The following is a 9,451-nucleotide window of genomic DNA, read 5'->3' as shown; positions in this document are numbered from 1 at the left end:
GCCTTCATTTACCTCTGTTTTACTTCTTGTCATAGTTGGTGTTGTTTTTGTTGTTGTTTTGAAGGCCCATAGCACGTATTCACGATAGGGGATTGGCAAGAAATTCCAGTGGTTACCCCAATAATGCTCTATTTGATGATTTTAACTGTTTAAACGGTGCATCGGCGGATGTTTCGGCCTTTTCTTCGAATTGAAATTTGTCACGGCAGCGATTTTCCGTTGTGCGTGTTTCGTCTTTTTTTTCTACCTTGGAAGAAAAACCTTGTCGAGAATCATTGCAAGGAAACCTCCAAGTGCCACCCAATACAGCGATATAGTTGCTGGTACGATGGCAACGATGAGGACGATAAGGATGACTATAAGCACAACTAAATATACGGTACAATCACAATTGCAATGACGATGATGACACTTCATGATGATCCATGAAAAAGGCAACGACAACAATGGCACCTAAACGATGACAACAATGACGGCGTGGCGTCGATAACTATCGGCGACAGCAACTATGACATCTGTATATGCGGCACGGTGGCTCACACATCGCAGACACCTGTTTGGATCCTGCGTGGGGACAAAGTTCTTCAGTATCTTCACTGAAGAAAGCGTAAAGAAAGCAGAAGAAAAACATTTCTGTAAACGCGGCTAGCGTATACAACGCGGCATCCGATGCGATATCCCACTGACCTGCATGGGTGTGTGGCTCCAACTCTTTTTTGAGTAATAGAACTTGTTAGTACCTGATTGGGTCTGCTGGAAGCTTGTTGGATCTTGCTGTTGGTGTACGACAGGTCAGGCATTGAATGATCCGCTGAATCTTACCAAAGATGACATTTTACAACGATGACCCCTGTGATGGATGACACAATGATTATATGATGTACCAGTAACCTAATTGGCTTCACATGTTTGCGTATGGCGCACAGCGTGTACAGGCAACCAACGAATGACGATATAAAAATAATATGAGTGCGAATAGCTATTGTTGCAGAGCTGACCAGCAGCTAATGCCGACTAAGATGAATTCCAGTTAATCAGGGATCGAATTCACGAAGCTTTTCTATCGGAAGTGTTATTTGCCATCGGCAGGTCGCCCTCGCTAACGATATGTCCAGGATCAGGATTGCCTGAAATGTTATCTTACGAACAATTTTAGCGCAATAACCTTTTCTGAATACCGGCACAGAACACTTGTATTTTGAGAAAAATGTAGCGTCTAAGTGCAATGAGCTTTGTTGTTGCGAAAGACAAAAAAAAAACAGCTTGGGCGCTATGCAGGATGCGCCGAGTTTGGCGAAACTCGGGATCTTCACGAGCTCTGGCGACACCCCAAAATGAAAGCACGAATGGTACCGAGACACAGTTTATCTTTCGACAAGCCTCCAGTTTCATTGGTTTATCTAGATTCACTCTGGCTGGCTATCATTTCTTGGGCGTTGCCTTCTGGGCGGTCGACAAACTGGGGCTCACGTGATAATACCGTCGGTGCATGGTCGTGCCTTCTTTCACTTGTTTGTCGTTCCACCGAGTGCATTACATGCAGAAGCAAGTTGTAAAACAAATGCATTTAGTACAATATTATTAGTTACTTTAACGTGGTTTAGAAGCATTTTGAAGCTTACGAGATGTGCACTGAATGCGTCTTAGACTAATTTGTAATTTAGTACCCTTCGCATTATACCACGAGGGAGCGCTGTAGTGGCGTCATCACTAAAGCCCCTCAATTTTCCAAAAGTAGCGCCATTCTTAGATCTTTCCGCCACCCCGCTCACCCAGGCGCTTCCTCCTCCACTCCTCCTGTCGCCCCAGCCTCCTCCGCTCCCCCATTGGCCAATCTGTGTCACGTGAAAGCGGGCCCCGCGCTTTTGTATATTTTTTTCTTTCCGGCGCAGAGCAGGCGCCGCGCTTTTGTATATCTTTTCTTTCCAGCGCGCTGCGACCCCCAATCTTGGGCCTGTGACCCCCATTTTTGGGCCTCCGCGACGAAGTACGGCAGGCGGTTTGAAGGAGCGCGGTAGTTTTATACAATGTGTTAGGGCCGAGTGCTTAATTGCGATGCCGTGCTGCTGCGCCTACGGTTGCCACAACAGACCCAGTGACGGCAAAAAGCTTTTTGTTTTACCATCCGCCGGGCGCAACGCAAAACGAAGAAAAGTGTGGATTCACAAGATCGGGCGGGCTGACTTCGAGCAAGTGGCAAAGAACGCGCGGCTTTGTTAAGTGACACGGCTCCTCCAACCTCTTCTTTTGACGCCCGTGTCAAAACGGGCCCGTGTCCAGTGCATTGGGGGGTGCGTTAAAGAACCCCAGCTGCAAAAAAAATTTATCCAGAGCCCCCATTATGGCGTGCCTTATGAGATCGTGGTGTTGGGATGTAAAACCCAAGAATCAACTTTTCTTCTGTCTTGTGTGCCTTGACTGTTCCAGTTAACGCAACACTGCTTCCTTGTGAAAACTTACAACGCAAAAGAATACAGACGCACGTAGTATACAGAGATAAAATTAGCACTTCAACAAAAGTGTTGCTGGTGCCAATGAGGGAGGGGGATAATTATTTTCTGAACCTCTTTCCAGTTGTCCCATCAAGTTCCTTCTTTCTTTTCTATCAAATTCTAACCATTTGCACTGTAATAAATAAATAACGATTTCATATGCTGGTAAGTTGTTAAAATTATCTATACCGCCTATGTGTGAAAACGTTGCTCATGGCCACCACAACCTGTGCATGAGCTACGTACATCTGTAAAAGGCGCGGAACAGAAACGGCCCTGCTGCCAGGCATTGCTGACCGCAGACAGTCGGAATCTCTCACGCGCCGGCCGAACAAAAGCATCCTGCAGGTACGTAAATTAACCTACGAAACCACGTGCACATACTTTCGCGCTGTCAAAACCTGAAACTCTGGTAATTACTCGCGTGTCTGAGCACACCGCGTGCTTGTGTCGTGTTTCAGCAACACGAACTTTCAACGTGCGCGCGCTTTACGCCTTAAATACGCCTTGAATAATGGTGCTTTTCTCTATTTCTTCCGCAAATCCGACACGACATTCTTAAGGCCAGTTACCGACTGACAAAGCAAGATCTAGATTGAAAAAACTGCTCCGCAGGACTCGAACGAACTTTTCCGCGGATTTCCTCCCGTAGCGTGTTAGCCGTCGTCTGCTACGGCAGGCCCACTGCCGGCGGCGCCACCGTCGAGGCCGCGCCGAGCGGAGGAGGAGAGAAGTGAATGGCGCTACTTTGGGAGATTGAGGGGCTTTAGTCATCACATCCATTCACCGGGCAAGCATGGCGGCTAAGCATCAGGGAGGCCCAGTGTAAACAAACCCGTACAACGAGCTTGCAGTGCGCGACGCAGTGATCAGGCTCGACGAAGGCCACTATTTCTTGGATAGTTCTGTTCCTCCGTGGGCAATCTTCCCGTGCACCCGGTAAGACTGCCAATAGCTTCGGCGATTTTACAGATCGCAACGCGCACCTATTGTTCACGGCGAAGTGCTGAAGAAACAACTTGTCCGGTGCTGCTTCTGCGAGTGCGCCGAGTTCCTCCACTCTGCGTGACTGCGAGCGTCACGAACATTACATTGTGTGGGCAAAAGGTAGACATCCTATATAGCTACGAAGCGACGAGGTGGTACCGACGATGGATCTCGCTACCAACACAGTGAAGGAGACTTCGACAAACTGCAGATAAGTATATTTCTACTGTTTCATATTTAGCATAATAAGAGTGCACGGATTAAGTCACTTTCGTAGTAACGAACTGAATGTCCAGCAGTTTAAAGAAGGCAGTGAGAACCAATGAGTGTTCGTGCTTTTACGTGCAAGTGGGCCCGCGAAAATATGGAATAGATGAAGGTAACCTCCACTAACTTGGTAAGGCAACAGAAATTCATGAGTGACATTAAGCTAGAAAATTTATGGAAGAGTATCTTTATCCAAGTGAAATATCAATAGCAAATACTGATATAAAGCAGGAAACTTATACAAAAATTTCGTGGGTTGAACAGCACATGGAAGGCATTACCGAATCGTGATCGCCACGTTACCGATATCCTTGAAAAAAGTCTAGAATCATTGCATTCCACCGGTTATGCAATATGGGACATAAACCTGGAGGTTAACAAAGAAACTTGAGATGTCAAGGACTGTGTAGAAAGCGAAGTAACAAAAATTGTTGCAGATAGCATTAAGGCAGGAAGACAGTGGCGTAGTAAACCGTGGCAACTGATATGCTAGTTGAGATTAAAAAAGAAAGGAATCGGCAGGCAGGCCATGCACGTATTCGATCACTTGTTGCCAATTCATATCAGGTGATTACATAAGCATTACAGAATGAATGTCAAGGAGAGAGAACTACAGCCAAGGATGGTAGAAAATTGCGTAATGGGACAAGAATATGATGTTTGTAGGCATAGGATGCAATCAGCTCGTATAAGACGGGATTGTAGGGTGAGGCATTTGTTTTGCAGCGAACAAAAATAGGTTTGTGGTGCTGACAGTAGAGACTCGTGAAGGTGCAGGGCCACATCAGCTGCTGGCACACTAATCAACATGACAATTGGCTCTGAAAAAGAAAACCCCAGTTTTCAAAAATAAAGCAATGTTGTCCCAACGCATTGTTTTACTATGCATACTACACTAGAGGCTTCCACATTTAAGGGCACTTGGTAATAATAGTCAACGAGCATTTTTCTTTGTAAATAATGGTTTGTACGTGGCTGATTCATTCCAATACACTTTTTTGCAGCAAAACATTCTGCTGCTGGAGCCACTCAACCGCCTGGTGGCAGTAGGCGAGCGCCAGGCACGTGCTCTTGAGAGTGTGGCAAAGGTCCAGAGGGCTGCTCCGCAACAGTAGTATCGGTGCCCTCACTGCTCTCCTGTCGAGCCCACAGAAGGCACCTTATAAAGGAGCCTTCAGTTTAATATTTTGTTTATTATTCAGGAACATGAATAAAATTATTGCAGTAAACATTGTGCTGTGCATATTAGGAGACTTATAACATGCACTTTGTGTCCCTTCAAAATAGGCAAAAACGTAAGACAACCTGTGCCGCTCTTGGACCATGTAAATAAAAAATACACTAATGCAGCATACACGTCACCATGCTGTTTGTTCTTTCTATGTGCAAGAATACAGTGCGTGTTCATTAGCCACAAGATGAACGGTGTGTGTAATTCACAATGAAGAAAGGAAACAGCAGGAGCTTAATAATGCTATCACCTATAGACTGTGCATATGACTGCAACACTCCCCAATTCAAATGTGCCATGCATTTACAAATTACATGCATGTTCGATACCACATATTCTTTAACATTGTCTTATAATTGCATGTACCATATTTCACACATCTTAAGCCCTTGCATAGCACACTTCTGATGTATCCATTTCATAGGCCAAATAATTGTACACTTTGTCCTTTTGTGTTGTATGAAAAGCAGCATCCTTTACAGTCGGATAAAACTTCAGAAGACAGGAGAGGCCCCACCCAGATGACCAAAGCGCAGCAGCCGATTGCCTACACGTCTAAAGAAATAGTCCCTCTCCAACGAGCAATATTAGTCTGTCTGGCGGCACGATATCAGTCTCGAGTGCGTGCCCATTGGTGCAGGCTTGTGTTCACCTGCCTTAAAGTGCAGATTCCGCAGCCTCCTAAAGTTGTATCCGACTATAGAAACACGTAATGCCTTGCACCAGTTGCATAGGCTTCTGCAATTTGATAGCACACAATGATCAGGAGCAGAAATCTATAAAGGCATCCAAGCAAAGCTGGCTGGCCACACTTCCATTATGAGGGGCTGAAAAAGGTCTCGCCAAATATTCCCATGACGTCCTTGAAAAAGAGGTGGTGTTTGGCACTTCTTTAGAATCAAAAACAGATTACACTGAATGTTGTGTAGCACGTCAAAACAAACTGAGCTTGGTTATTTGCACAGCATGTAATGGGAGGTCGAGCTTCACATAGGAAACAAACTGCTCTGTCCAGTACAATTTTGAGGCCGGTATGGCACCTATTATGGCACCGGTATGGCACCTATTATGTCAACAGTATCTATATACAAATTACACTTTTCACAGGCCATTGATTTCACCATTATTTTTGTGTGATGGTTCTTTCAATCAGCGCTTGTATTACATGAGCAGGTGGATTTGAAAGCAAAGCTTTGTTTGCAAACCTTCCGACTTCCATAAGTGTGTGGCAAGGCACTGGCATGTTGTCGAATAGCTCACACTTCCTCGGTCCTGCACCAAAGAAGCCCAATGCTCTATTTTAAGTTGGATCGCACAACAATTCAACGGCACACAAAGGAGTGTAACACACACAGCAAAGCATTCTGCTGTGTGTATTTCTCTTTGTGCCCCGTCGAATTGTTGTGCAATTAAACTTCAAGCTTCTATACCAATACACCGTCTTCAACCTCACCAATGCTCTAGTTATTAGGCCACAATGGTGCACATCTTTGAAATTTCCCAACACAAATTAGTTCTCCAAAAAATCACAAATGTTAAATTTTGCAGCACAGCTGTATGTATGAACGTGCCATATTCTTTACCACTAAACTCACAGGAATCAAAGAGGCAAGCATTAACGAGCCTTGCTGCCGCCGTTACCATTATCATCATGACACCAATGGAAAGACAGTGCCACGTTTCAGTAAAGGGAGTGCTGGAGGGAAAGGTGTGACAGCGAGGGCTTACAATAAAAATAACAGTTACGAGACATGTTCAATGCCAACATATGCTGCATGTCGCTCAGCCTACTTTGGCAATGCGGCAAGTGTTTACTCGTTTGGGCATATCACGTTTTGTGTAGTTATTGCTCTAAAGCTGTACAAATGGTCTATTTGCTCTGCAAGTTTTATTTTTATCATGGTAGGTTAAAGACCCACTTTTCATTGGCATCTGCACCACATTTCTCCCGATATGTAATAATGCCTTGGTGGTTCATGACATCTTCACGTACAGAGAGTTCTGGAGAGTATCGGATGTGCATTGTTCTAATGCTTAAGAATTAGAGCCCCATTATGAGACGAAAATATACAATTTATCCATCCAAAATAACGCCGCCCCCCCCCCCCCCAAAAAAAAAGAAGATGCACTGAACCTCTGGCACATGCATCGACAGTGAACAGAGCAAACAATCTGAAGTATTTTCTTCATGCAAGCCAACACACTAAGATTCTCAATGCATTTTCATTTCGCCACAAATGCATAGGCACAACCGGCTTGGCGCAACATCCACATCTCGCGCTGCAACAAATTGTGCAATGCCTCGCTGTTTCATAGTGCGGCCGATAGATTACGCATGACCAAAATTCAGCATTGTGCATACTTAGTAACTTCACCAATGAAGAACCCCAAGTTCTTTATGAGATTAGGATTCATAGGTTACTTCACACAATTAGTGATATCCATTTATCTATTTATACTTAACCCCTTTCCCAAGAAAGTGAGCCATTTGGAAGGCACCCTGACAGATAAATAGAACAATCGACAAAAAGTGATCAACCAGCGAAAAAGTCTGTTAATCACAGTAACGCTGATATTGAAGGCGCCTTAATTCCTACGTACGTTCCTTCGACACACCCGACTACGTTCGTAATGTTCCCACGAAGTGGGAAGCATTCTTTTATATATGCCCGCTTCGCCGCAGTATTCTGGAAAGCTAGCCACCGCTTACGCACTGCCGCATCGATAAGCGCGTCAGACACATCTCTGACACAGTGGCTAACAGTAGTTTGATGGCGTCCGATGTAACGCTCGGCGCCGACGCTTCCCTGAAAACTCCCAGTCCCGTAGAAACGGAGGGCACAGATGACTTGCTCTAAGACGGTGAGCGAATGAAGCCCGCCACGCTGTCACCGCAGACGAGAGTCTTCGCCTCGCTCGTCACACAGCCAGCACACTGATGTCTTCGACAGGCGAAAATGACGCTGAAACTCCCCGCCGGTCATGCAGGTGAACGGGTCCGGACGGTCATACTGACGCTTGCTGCCGCTGGATGCAATGCCGCTGCCGCTGCTGCTGCCGCCGCCATGTTCCCGAGTTGAACTCGGAGGGGGTTTCGCGATGTACGAGTTTAGCACGAGTTCACCTGTCAATCAAAACCAGAGGTCACGCCCCGCGCGAGGCATGTAACTATTGCGCGCGCACCCACTACAGTTGGGCCACGCCCAACTTATCTGCCGGCAACAGCGACGCGGTGTCGAGCTGAGAGGCATCAACAATCTTGACCGCCGACATAAAACACGCACAACGCACTGTCATCGGTGATGTACTGAGCACCACTATCGAAAACAAAGCGTTGACTGTCGCTGGCACACATCTTCTCGGGCTGAGATGGCCGCACAACACGGTTTCATTGCCTGCATTGCGGCGCGTAGCGCACAGTAAATAATTATCGGCACGTCACTGTAGGTGCTTGCAAGGCGTCGAGGGGGACGACGATGCTGAGGAGGGCTTATTGCAGCAGTCGTTTCAGATAGCTGCTCTGTCATCGGTGATGAAACGGAGCCACAACGTCGTAAACACGATCAGCGTCCGAGAATCGCTCGCTCTTCTAGGCCCAGTGCAATGACATTTCTTCATCACAAGCACTGCGCACTCAACAGTTCCAACACATCTCTCCGTTCGAAATCTGATTTCATAACTGCACACAAGAGTCCTCACCTGCCAAAATGCGAGTGCTGCGGTGTCGTTACGATATCCATCTGCGATCGCTGCTGGCTCCAGCAGAGGTAATCCGCAAGCACCTTCGACTGCACAACACACTCATATACTGCGTACGTGCGCTCAGAGGCGCCTTCACTGGGCAAGCGATGACAAGCGATGAATTCTGTCGCTGGGGAAGCACGCACGTTTCGCAATGTATCGCAAAGGCTTCGCGCACAAAGATAAACTGGTACATTTTCACTGAACTGCGACACTACGCACTCTAAAATAACATACCGCCATTTTACAGCGACAGCTGTTGTGTCGTTTTTAGTTGGTAAAGCGGGGGCCTTAATAGCCTAGTGAAGCGCCTGCGATGAACAGCCGTACCGCGGCGCTGCGTTTCTATTCCCCTAATAGAGAAAGAGTGGCCATGACCCTCCATGGATCATGACCGACTTTATTGAGAATAGCACTGCAGCGCCCCTAGGCGACTTATCACCGTATGAACGCCCTCGTGCGTGCGACCCGTTTCAATGTACCGCTTCTAAGCTTTCGCCTCCCTGTCGCCACTCACGGCAAGATGTGCAAAATTTAATAATTTGCTCGATCTCCGTTTATCATCACAAATTTCTAGCATTGAAAACGAAAAACAGATACCTAAAGAAATAAAAATGTGCGTTATATTATTTGTCGCATTTTAACGTATTCGTTTGAGTGAAAGTGTAGGTGCAAGAATGCGCCGCATGTACCACGTTCGCATTCGATGGAGGATAGATAGATAGCGCCCGAA

This window comes from Dermacentor albipictus, chromosome 2 (assembly GCF_038994185.2).
Source record: "Dermacentor albipictus isolate Rhodes 1998 colony chromosome 2, USDA_Dalb.pri_finalv2, whole genome shotgun sequence".
NCBI lineage: Eukaryota > Metazoa > Arthropoda > Arachnida > Ixodida > Ixodidae > Dermacentor > Dermacentor albipictus.
Note: the sequence above shows the minus strand (reverse complement) of the source record.